Source organism: Rattus norvegicus, chromosome X, assembly GCF_036323735.1.
Source record: "Rattus norvegicus strain BN/NHsdMcwi chromosome X, GRCr8, whole genome shotgun sequence".
Lineage (NCBI taxonomy): Eukaryota > Metazoa > Chordata > Mammalia > Rodentia > Muridae > Rattus > Rattus norvegicus.
The window spans coordinates 68925928-68938053 of NC_086039.1; positions in this window are offsets into that span (position 1 = coordinate 68925928).

Genomic DNA, 12126 nt, shown 5'->3' on the forward strand with positions numbered 1-12126 from the left:
ATACTCAGGATACAGTCCGCAAACCCAAAGAAGGTAAACAAGAAAGGAGGATACACTCTTATATGTTGCTGTATTTCAAGTACCTACCACATAGTGTGTGCTTCATAAACATTTGTTGAATGAATTTTAATCCTAGCTTCCTTGTTAGGATTGGTTTCTTGTGTCTATTTATGTGTTCTGCATTCTGCTACATTGTCCCTTCTGTCTATTCATGCATCAAAACAACCTTTTCTGTTCACTCTAACTCTCTAATACATCCTGATATCAGGAAGAGTAAATGTTGTGTTGTTCATTGTTATTCAAATCATCTACTATGTAGTTTGAATGTGGAACCTACAACAAACTGGGACAAATGACTTAGCCTTTATGGGCCTCAGTTTTCTCATATACAAAATCGACACAAAACAGTGCTGACTATTGAGGACTATTGTGAGTATTAAACAAGTGAATCTGTGTATTTAATAAGATAGTAAACTGCAGTCTGCCCTGCATAATAAGTATCAGCTGCTAAGCTTGGCCCTTTGTACTTGATATAACTTTTAGAATCGACTTTTTATGCCCCTCCCAAAAGCTGTGTTGGAATTCTGGGTTTAACTGTAATGAACTCACAGATCATCCATATATTTATAACACTGTGTCTTTTAATTCAGGAAAGTAGATGTCTTTAATGTCTCTCCACAAAGTTTTAGCATTTCTCAGTAGAGACCCTGGACTTTTGCAAAAACTTTTATTTAATTATTTATTCTTTTTAAAAATTATTTTTCACAGTCTCTCCCCCTCCTCCTCTTCTGCTCTGAGAAGGTGGAGGCCTCCGCTGAGTATCCCCCCACCCTGACATATCAAGTCTCTGTGTGACAAGGCACATCCTCTCCCACTGAGGCCAGACAATTCTCCACAGTTAGAGGAATGGGTTCCACAGAAAGGCAACAGCTTAGAGATGGCCTTTGTTCCAGTTGTTGGGGGACTTACATGAAGACCAAGCTGCACATCAGCTACATGTGTAAAGGGGGGCTAGGTCCAGCCCATGTATGATCTTTGGGTGGTGGCTCAGTTTCTGGGATCCCCAAGGGTTCAGGTTAGACGACTTCCTGTGGAGTTCCTATCCCCTTTGGGGCCCACAATTCTTCCCCCTATTCTTCAATCAGAGTCCCCAAGTTCAGTCCAATGACTTAGCCTTTCTGGGCCTCAGTTTTCTCATATACAAAATAGATGCAAAACAGTGCTGACTATTGAGGACTATTGTAGAAATAGTCTGCATCTGTTTCAGCCAGCTGCTGGGTGGAGCCTCTCAGAGGACTGTTATGCTAGGCTGCTGTCTGCAAGCACAACAGAGTATCATTAACAGTGTCAGGAGTCGGTGCTTGTCCATGGGATGGACCAGTTATTGGTTGGCTGTTCCCTCAGGCTCTGATCCATCTGCATTTCTTATAGACAGGGCAGATTTTGGGTTGAAAGGTCTCTTAACCCCAATGCTGAGTCATAGCTAAGGCCACCCCCATTGATCTTGGGTGCCTTCCTTATCCCAGGTCTCTGTCATGCTCTGCAGATGCGCCCCACCTCCCCACCCCGTCAGTTGCAGATTTCCATTCATTCTCATAGAGGTTCTCTGTCCACCTCTCCTGTCCCTCCCCACGCCTGTTGCTAAAGTGCCCCCATTCCCCTTCCTATCCTCTCTCCCACTCAGGTCTCTCCCTCCATCTGCCTCTTCTAAGTGAGATTACCCCTTCCAAGTGAGATTCAGGACATCCTCGCTTGTTCATTCCTTCCTTTTTTAGCTTCGTTGGGCCTGTGAAGTGTAGCATGGGTATCCTATTTTTATGGCTAACATCCACTAGTATATTAGTGTTGAATTTGTTTAAAGTTTCAGCTTTATCAGAATAAAATAGTTCATGGTAATAACAAATTAGTTTTAATTTTTGTACCCTAAAATACTCCAGTTGCTTTTACCTTTCTTCTTTATGAATTTATTTTCAAAGAGCCAATCTTTTAAAATACCAATATTGGAGTTCTCTAAATCTCCTTTATTTCAGTTCTTTTTCTCTTTTTACTGGGTTTTCACTCTTCCCTTTAATATTTCCTTTGTTCTACTTTCCCTGGATTATTTTCTTGAGACAAGGTCCCACCATGTAGCCCTGACTGGCCTGGAATTTACTATGTAGACCAGACTGGTTTCAAACTTATAGAGCTCCACCTGCATCTGCTATTAAGTACTGAGGTTAAAGACGTGCGAGTTACTTTGGGTTTATTTTATTCTTGCACTTCTAACTGCTTATGTTTGGCATATTATGTATACTTGACAATGCTTTCTGTTTTTTTTTTTTTTATTAACTTGAGTATTTCTTATATACATTTCGAGTGTTATTCCCTTTACCGGTATCCGGGCAAACATCCCCCTTCCACCCTCCCCTTCCTTATGGGTGTTCCCCTCCCAACCCTCCCCCATTGCCGCCCTCCCCCCATAGTCTAATTCACTGGGGGTTCAGTCTTAGCAGGACCCAGGGCTTCTCCTTCCACTGGTGCTCTTACTAGGATATTCATTGCTACCTATGGGGTCAGAGTCCAGGGTCAGTCCATGCATAGTCTTTAGGTAGTGGCTTAGTCCCTGGAAGCTCTGGTTGCTTGGCATTGTTGTACATATGGGGTCTCGAGCCCCTTCAAGCTCTTCCAGTTCTTTCTCTGATTCCTTCAACGGGGGTTCTATTCTCAGTTCAGTGGTTTGCTGCTGGCATTCGCCTCTGTATTTGCTGTATTCTGGCTGTGTCTCTCAGGAGCGATCTACATCCCGCTCCTGTCGGCCTGCACTTCTTTGCTTCATCAATCTTGTCTAATTGGGTGGCTGTATATGTATGGGCCACATGTGGGGCAGGCTCTGAAGGGGTTGATCATCCGTCTTGAGTTTCATTTGTTCTAGGCATCTAGGGTAATTCAAGCATTTGGGCTAATAGCCACTTATCAGTGAGTGCATACCATGTATGTCTTTCTGTGATTGGGTTAGCTCACTCAGGATGATATTTTCCAGTTCCAACCATTTGCCTACGAATTTCATAAAGTCGTTGTTTTTGATAGCTGAGTAATATTCCATTGTGTAGATGTACCACATTTTCTGTATCCATTCCTCTGTTGAAGGGCATCTGGCTTCTTTCCAGCTTCTGGCTATTATAAATAAGGCTGCGATGAACATAGTGGAGCACGTGTCTTTTTTATATGTTGGGGCATCTTTTGGGTATATGCCCAAGAGAGGTATAGCTGGATCCTCAGGCAGTTCAATGTCCAATTTTCTGAGGAACCTCCAGACTGATTTCCAGAATGGTTGTACCAGTCTGCAATCCCACCAACAATGGAGGAGTGTTCCTCTTTCTCCACATCCTCGCCAGCATCTGCTGTCACCTGAGTTTTTGATCTTAGCCATTCTCACTGGTGTGAGGTGAAATCTCAGGGTTGTTTTGATTTGCATTTCCCTTATGACTAAAGATGTTGAACATTTCTTTAGGTGTTTCTAAGTCATTTGGCATTCCTCAGCTGTGAATTCTTTGTTTAGCTCTGAACCCCATTTTTTAATAGGGTTATTTGTCTCCCTGCGGTCTAACTTCGTGAGTTCTTTGTATATTTTGGATATAAGGCCTCTATCTGTTGTAGGATTGGTAAAGATCTTTTCCCAATCTGTTGGTTGCCGTTTTGTCCTAACCTCAGTGTCCTTTGCCTTACAGAAGCTTTGCAGTTTTATGAGATCCCATTTGTCGATTCTTGATCTTAGAGCATAAGCCATTGGTGTTTTGTTCAGGAAATTTTTTCCAGTGCTCATGTGTTCCAGATGCTTCCCTAGTTTTTCTTCTATTAGTTTGAGTGTGTCTGGTTTGATGTGGAGGTCCTTGATCCACTTGGACTTAAGCTTTGTACAGAGTGATAAGCATGGATCGATCTGCATTCTTCTACATATTGACCTCCAGTTGAACCAGCACCATTTGCTGAAAATGCTATCTTTTTTCCATTGGATGGTTTTGGCGCCTTTGTCAAAAATCAAGTGACCATAGGTGTGTGGGTTCATTTCTGGGTCTTCAATTCTGTTCCATTGGTCTATCTGTCTGTCTCTGTACCAATACCATGCAGTTTTTATCACTATTGCTCTGTAATACTGCTTGAGTTCAGGGATAGTGATTCCCCCTGAAGTCCTTTTATTGTTGAGGATAGTTTTAGCTATCCTGGGTTTTTTGTTATTCCAGATGAATTTGCAAATTGTTCTGTCTAACTCTTTGAAGAATTGGATTGGTATTTTGATGGGGATTGCATTGAATCTGTAGATCGCTTTTGGTAAAATGGCCATTTTTACTATATTAATCCTGCCAGTCCATGAGCATGGGAGATCTTTCCATCTTCTGAGGTCTTCTTCAATTTCTTTCTTCAGTGTCTTGAAGTTCTTATTGTACAGATCTTTTACTTGCTTGGTTAAAGTCACACCGAGGTACTTTATATTATTTGGGTCTATTATGAAGGGTGTCGTTTCCCTAATTTCTTTTTCGGCTTGTTTCTCTTTTGTGTAGAGGAAGGCTACTGATTTATTTGAGTTAATTTTATACCCAGCCACTTTGCTGAAGTTGTTTATCAGCTTTAGTAGTTCTCTGGTGGAACTTTTGGGATCCCTTAAATATACTATCATATCATCTGCAAATAGTGATATTTTGATTTCTTCTTTTCTGATCTGTATCCCCTTGACCTCCTTTTGTTGTCTGATTGCTCTGGCTAGAACTTCAAGAACTATATTGAATAAGTAGGGAGAGAGTGGGCAGCCTTGTCTAGTCCCTGATTTTAGTGGGATTGCTTCAAGTTTCTCTCCATTTAGTTTAATGTTAGCAACTGGTTTGCTGTATATGGCTTTTACTATGTTTAGGTATGGGCCTTGAATTCCTATTCTTTGCAGGACTTTTATCATGAAGGGGTGTTGAATTTTGTCAAATGCTTTCTCAGCATCTAATGAAATGATCATGTGGTTTTGTTCTTTCAGTTTGTTTATATAATGGATCACGTTGATGGTTTTCCGTATATTAAACCATCCCTGCATGCCTGGGATGAAGCCTACTTGATGATGGTGGATGATTGTTTTGATGTGCTCTTGGATTCGGTTTGCCAGAATTTTATTGAGTATTTTTGCGTCGATATTCATAAGGGAAATTGGTCTGAAGTTCTCTTTCTTTGTTGGGTCTTTGTGTGGTTTAGGTATAAGAGTAACTGTGGCTTCATAGAAGGAATTTGGGAGTGATCCATCTGTTTCAATTTTGTGGAATAGTTTGGATAATATTGGTATGAAGTCTTCTATGAAGGTTTGATAGAATTCTGCCTTAAACCCGTCTGGACCTGGGCTCTTTTTGGTTGGGAGACCTTTAATGATTGATTCTATTTCCTTAGGAGTTATGGGGTTGTTTAACTGGTTTCTCTGTTCCTGATTTAACTTCAGTACCTGGTATCTGTCTAGGAAATTGTCCATTTCCTGTAGATTTTCAAGTTTTGTTGAAAATAGGCTTTTATAGTAAGATCTGATGATTTTTTGAATTTCCTCTGAATCTGTAGTCATGTCTCCCTTTTCATTTCTGATTTTGTTAATTTGGACACACTCTCTGTGTCCTCTCGTTAGTATGCCTAAGGGTTTATCTATCTTGTTGATTTTCTCAAAGAACCAACTTTTGGTTCTGTTGATTCTTTCTATGGTCCTTTTTGTTTCTACTTGGTTGATTTCAGCTCTGAGTTTGATTATTTCCTGCCTTCTACTCCTCCTGGGTGTATTTGCTTCTTTTTGTTCTAGAGCTTTTAGGTATGCTGTCAAGCTGCTGACATATGCTCTTTCCTGTTTCTTTCTGCAGGCACTCAGCGCTATGAGTTTTCCTCTTAGCACAGCTTTCATTGTGTCCCATAAGTTTGGGTATGTTGTACCTTCATTTTCATTAAATTCTAAAAAGTTTTTAATTTCTTTCTTTATTTCTTCCTTGACTAGGTTATCATTGAGTAGAGCATTGTTCAATTTCCACGTATATGTGGGCATTCTTCCCTTATTGTTATTGAAGACCAGTTTTAGGCTGTGGTGGTCTGATAGCACACATGGGATTATTTCTATCTTTCTGTACCTGTTGAGGCCCGTTTTTTGACCAATTATATGGTCAATTTTGGAGAAAGTACCATGAGTAGCTGAGAAGAAGGTATATCCTTTTGCTTTAGGATAGAATGTTCTATAAATATCCGTTAAGTCCATTTGGCTCATGACTTCTCTTAGTCTGTCTACATCTCTGTTTAATTTCTGTTTCCATGATCTGTCCATTGATGAGAGTGGGGTGTTGAAATCTCCCACTATTATTGTGTGAGGTGCAATGTGTGTTTTGAGCTTTAGTAAGGTTTCTTTTACATATGTAGGTGCCCTTGTATTTGGGGCATAGATATTTAGGATTGAGAGTTCATCTTGGTGGATTTTTCCTTTGATGAATATGAAGTGTCCTTCCTTATCTTTTTTGATGACTTTTAGTTGGAAATTGATTTTATTTGATATTAGAATGGCTACTCCAGCTTGCTTCTTCTGACCATTTGCTTGGAAAGTTGTTTTCCAGCCTTTCACTCTGAGGTAGTGTCTGTCTTTGTCTCTGAGGTGTGTTTCCTGTAGGCAGCAGAAAGCAGGGTCCTCGTTGCGTATCCAGTTTGTTAATCTATGTCTTTTTATTGGGGAGTTGAGGCCATTGATATTGAGAGATATTAAGGAATAGTGATTATTGCTTCCCGTTATATTCATATTTGGATGTGAGGTTATGTTTGTGTGCTTTTCTTCTCTTTGTTTTGTTGCCAAGACGATTAGTTTCTTGCTTCTTCTAGGGTATAGCTTGCCTCCTTATGTTGGGCTTTACCATTTATTATCCTTTGTAGTGCTGGATTTGTAGAAAGATATTGTGTAAATTTGGTTTTGTCATGGAATATCTTGGTTTCTCCATCTATGTTAATTGAGAGTTTTGCAGGATACAGTAACCTGGGCTGGCATTTGTGTTCTCTTAGGGTCTGTATGACATCAGTCCAGGATCTTCTGGCCTTCATAGTTTCTGGCGAAAAGTCTGGTGTGATTCTGATAGGTCTGCCTTTATATGTTACTTGACCTTTTTCCCTTACTGCTTTTAATATTCTTTCTTTATTTTGTGCGTTTGGTGTTTTGACTATTATGTGACGGGAGGTGTTTCTTTTCTGGTCCAATCTATTTGGAGTTCTGTAGGCTTCTTGTATGCCTATGGGCATCTCTTTTTTTAGGTTAGGGAAGTTTTCTTCTATGATTTTGTTGAAGATATTTACTGGTCCTTTGAGCTGGGAGTCTTCACTCTCTTCTATACCTATTATCCTTAGGTTTGATCTTCTCATTGAGTCCTGGATTTCCTGTATGTTTTGGACCAGTAGCTTTTTCTGCTTTACATTATCTTTGACAGTTGAGTCAATGATTTCTATGGAATCTTCTGCTCCCGAGATTCTCTCTTCCATCTCTTGTATTCTGTTGGTGAAGCTCGTATCTACAGCTCCTTGTCTCTTCTTTTGGTTTTCTATATCCAGGGTTGTTTCCATGTGTTCTTTCTTGATTGCTTCTATTTCCATTCTTAATTCCTTCAACTGTTTGATTGTGTTTTCCTGGAATTCTTTCAGGGGTTTTTGTGTCTCCTCTCTATGGGCTTCTACTTGTTTATTTATGTTTTCCTGGAATTCTTTCAGGCATTTTTGCGATTCCTCTCTGTAGGCTTCTACTTGTTCTCTAAGGGAGTTCTTCACGTCTTTCTTGAAGTCCTCCAGCATCATGATCAAATATGATTTTGAAACTAGATCTTGCTTTACTGGTGTGTTTGGATATTCCATGTTTGTTTTGATGGGAGAATTGGGCTCCGATGGTGCCATGTAGTCTTGGTTTCTGTTGCTTGGGTTCCTGCCCTTGCCTCTCGCCATCAGATTATCTCTAGTGTTACTTTGTTCTGCTATTTCTGACAGTGGCTAGACTGCCCTATAAGCCTGTGTGTCAGGAGTGCTGTAGACCTGTTTTCCCGTTTTCTTTCAGCCTGTTATGGGGACAGAGTGTTCTGCTTTCGGGCGTGTAGTTTTTCCTCTCTACAGGTCTTCAGCTGTTCCTATGGGCCTGTGTCTTGAGTTCACCAGGCAGGTCACTTGCAGCAGAAAAGTTGGTCTTACCTGTGGTCCCGAGGCTCAAGTTCGCTCTCGGGGTGCTGCCCATGAGCTCTCTGCGGTGGCAGCAACCAGGAAGATCTGCGCCGCCGTTTCCGGGAGCTTCAGTGCACCAGGGTTCCAGATGGCGTTTGGTGTTTTCCTCTGGCGTCCGAGATGTGTGTGCAGAGTGCAGTCTCTTCTGGTTTCCCAGGCGTGTCTGCCTCTCTGAAGGTTTAGCTCTCCCTCCCTCGGGATCGCTTTCTTTTTATTAAAAAGTATGTTTACTACTATAAATTTCTATATACACTCTTCATTTGCTGAACTCTACACATTTTGATGCGAGGAGTTATCGTTAGCATTGATTATAAATATTTCTCATTTACATGTGCTTCCTTCTTTTATGCATGAGTTAACCAAATATACATTACTTTGAATTGATATGTCTCTCCATCTTTTTCAAAAACAAAAACTCAAATAAACAACCATTCAAAACACAAGACAAAAAATATTCAAATAAAACAAAACATGTGGCCCACACATATACAGCCACCAAACTAGGTAAGATGGATGAAGCAAAGAAGTACAGGCCAACAGGAACCAGATGTAGCTCTCTCTTGAGAGACACAGCCAGAATACAGCAAATACATAGGTGAATGCCAGCAGCAAACCACTGAACTGAGAACGGGACCCCCTGTTGAAGGAATCAGAGAAAAGCCTGAAAGAGCTTGAAGGGGCTTGATACCCCATATGAACAACAATGCCAACCAACCAGAGCTTCCAGGGACTAAGCCACTACCTAAAGACTATACATGGACTGACCCTGGACTCTGACCTCATAGGTAGCAATGAATAGCCTGGTAAGAGCACCAGTGGAAGGGGAAGCCCTTGGTCCTGCCAAGGCTGGATCCCCAGTGAATGGGATTCTTGGGAGGAGGGCGGTAATGGGGGGAGGATGGGAAGGGGAACACCGATAGAGAAGGGGAGGGGGAGGGGTTAGGGGGATGTTGGCCTGGAAACCGGGAAAGGGAATAAAAATCAAAATGTAAATAAGAAATACCCAAGTTAGTAAAGATGAAAAAATAATTTAAAAAAATGAAACAAAAAGCCCACAAAAAATACATGGCATCTATTCTTTATAGGCCAACCACACAATTTTCCTGGATGTAGATGATATCTTGAGTGACACGCCATTGGAGAAATCTAATTTTTCTCTCCAAACAGGCACAAGTTGCAAATAGTTTGTTTCTTGGTCTGGGATGGGATGCTGTATCCACTTCCACTTTTCAGTGCTGGGACTTTGGTTTTAGAAATAAGAAAGGCCCTGTGTGTGTTGTCACCATCTCTGTGAATGAATTAATGTGTATCAGTCCTGTTGTGTCTGAAAGATGTTTCTTTTCTCCATAGATCCCAGAGTCTTAAAGCGAGAACTTTGATAAGGACATCCAATTTAGAGTTGAGTGCTCTGAGGTCTCTTACTCTGTGCGTTGTCCAGTTGTGGGTCCGTGTGTTGATTATCAACCACTGAAAGAAAAGGTGTCTCTAATGAGGGTTGAGCATAGCAATGTGTTATTAGAAGTTATTTTATTGCTAAGTCCCTTTAGCAAAGTAATAGAAATAGTTTTGACCCTAGATATAGTATCAGTTTCTCACTTTAGCAGTTTCAGGAATTGGGTTCCATCTCATGGTATGTACCTTAAATCTAATTAAAATGTGTTTGTTATTTCCATACTATTTATGCTACTGTTGCACCAGTACATCTCACAGGCACGTCATTTTTATACATCATAGGGCTTATAGCTAGATGATCTTGATGATTACCTTTTTCCTCTGGGAGGGGCCAGAGTACATCGAGAACCATGGATGCTAGTCCCTAGGGGATGAAGCATCCAACTGGGCAGCAGCTCGACTTCCCCATATTTGATGACTTAAGTAAGTTGTGTCTTCCCAACAGGTTGTGGAAAATAACCAACAGCCTTAGCAATAGCCTATAATGTTTGGGGAAGTAAATGAGACCCTTTTGGTCAATGACTCAATGACTACATGATGTAAGTGATTTCTGGCACTAGAAGCTGTATTTGGAGGTATAAGGTATCTTGTTGGGAACATTGTCTCCTCCATTGTATGGCAACTCTATTTAAATTCCTCTCATATATGTGTATAATATAGGAAGCTTCTATAGAAGTAGGTTTCCATGTGACTTCTCAAAAGGCCTTTTGTGTTAGTTGTTCCTCCCCAAATTCCCTCCTAACCGTGCTGCCACATTCACTCCTCAGTTAATCCTCCTATACTAGTTTCCATCAGTCTCTTTACAAGACTGTATTCTATTTCTTCTTGGAAGATTACTTCTCTCTTGGTCCTTCACTAGGGACCTAATATCTGTAGTTCAGACTGTAGCACACATATGGAAAACTTAAAAGGTAACATTCATATGCAAGAAAAATGCAATATTTGACTTTTGGAGTCTGGGTTACCTTAGTCAAGATAATTGTTTAGATCCATTCCTGTATACATATTTATAACTTCAATTTTCTTATCAACTAAATAATTTTCCTTTGTGTAAATGCGCCACATTTTCATTATCCCATTTATCAGTTGATGGGCATCTAGAATCTTTCCAAAGTCTGGCTATTATGAATAGAGCATCAACGAGCATAACTGAGTAAGCATCTGTGTGCTAAGATGTAGAATCCTATGCCCAAGAGTGGTAGATCTAGATCTTGAGGAAGATCAGTTTTCCACTTTCTGAGACACCTCCACACTGATTTCCATATTTTTTGTAACAATTTTGTACTCCCACGAGCAATGAATAAGTACTCCCTTTCCCTACATCCTCACCAGCTTATGCTGTTATTTTCTGTATTCATCTTGGCCATTCTGACTGAGTTAAGTTGAATTCTCAAAGCACTTTTAATTTGTGTTATGCTGATGGTGATGAATAGGAAGAAACTTCTTAAAAGTCATGTGCGTTTCGTCTTTTGAAAACTTTGTTTAGTTTCATGCCTTGTTTTTAAACTGTTGTTTTCTTGAAAGGTTTTTTTAAAGTTCTTTATATATTCTAGATAATAACCCTCTATCAGATGTATATTCTATAAGCAGCCACTTTGCCCAAAGGATGATGTCCTTTGCTGTAGGAAGCTATTTAGCTTTGAGGAATTCTATTAATTGTTGCTCTTAATACCTGTGCCATTGGAGCTTGGAAAATCCTTTCCTATGCCATTGATCTCAAGCTTATTACTTACTTTCTCTTTTGTCCTTTAAAAAAAATCACTGACAAAATTTAAAAGAATGCCACAGACTGGTATGAAATTATATAAGAAGGATACCTGAAAAATATTTTTATTCTGAATATCTCTATAGGTTCTCAACTGGATGTAACTTTTTAATCTTGGCAATAGTCTATCCCGTCTAGAGTTATTTGTGGCTGTCATAATGTGTGTGTGTGGGGGGGAGGTAGTCTAGTGTTTCTTAGTAGGTAGAGCCAAGGACGCTGCTAAACATTGTACATTGTACAGGACAGCTGCCTACAACACATGTTACCTAGCCCTGGAAATCCTGCCATCCAGGAACCCTGATATGATATGTAAATCAATAGCAAAAGGGAAAACAGCCTATTTTCTCCTTTTAGTGAAAATAGATTCTTTTCTCACGTGATATACCGTTAATTATTGTTTTTTCTCCCTCTATTTCTCTCAGTTCCTTCCCACCTTCCCTCTTACCCAGATTTATTTCCTTTCTGTCTCTCATTAGAAAATAACAAGCTTCTAAGAGAAATTGATTCAATATAGCAAACTGAATTATAATAATATAAAATAAAATCTATCACATCTCAGTTGAAAAAGAAAAAAACCAATATAAGGAAAAGATGCTAAGAAAAGGCACAAGAATCAGAAATCACCTTGTTCACACACTAAGGAATCCAAAGAAATACAAAGGACCTGACGCAGACCCATGCAGACCTTGTGT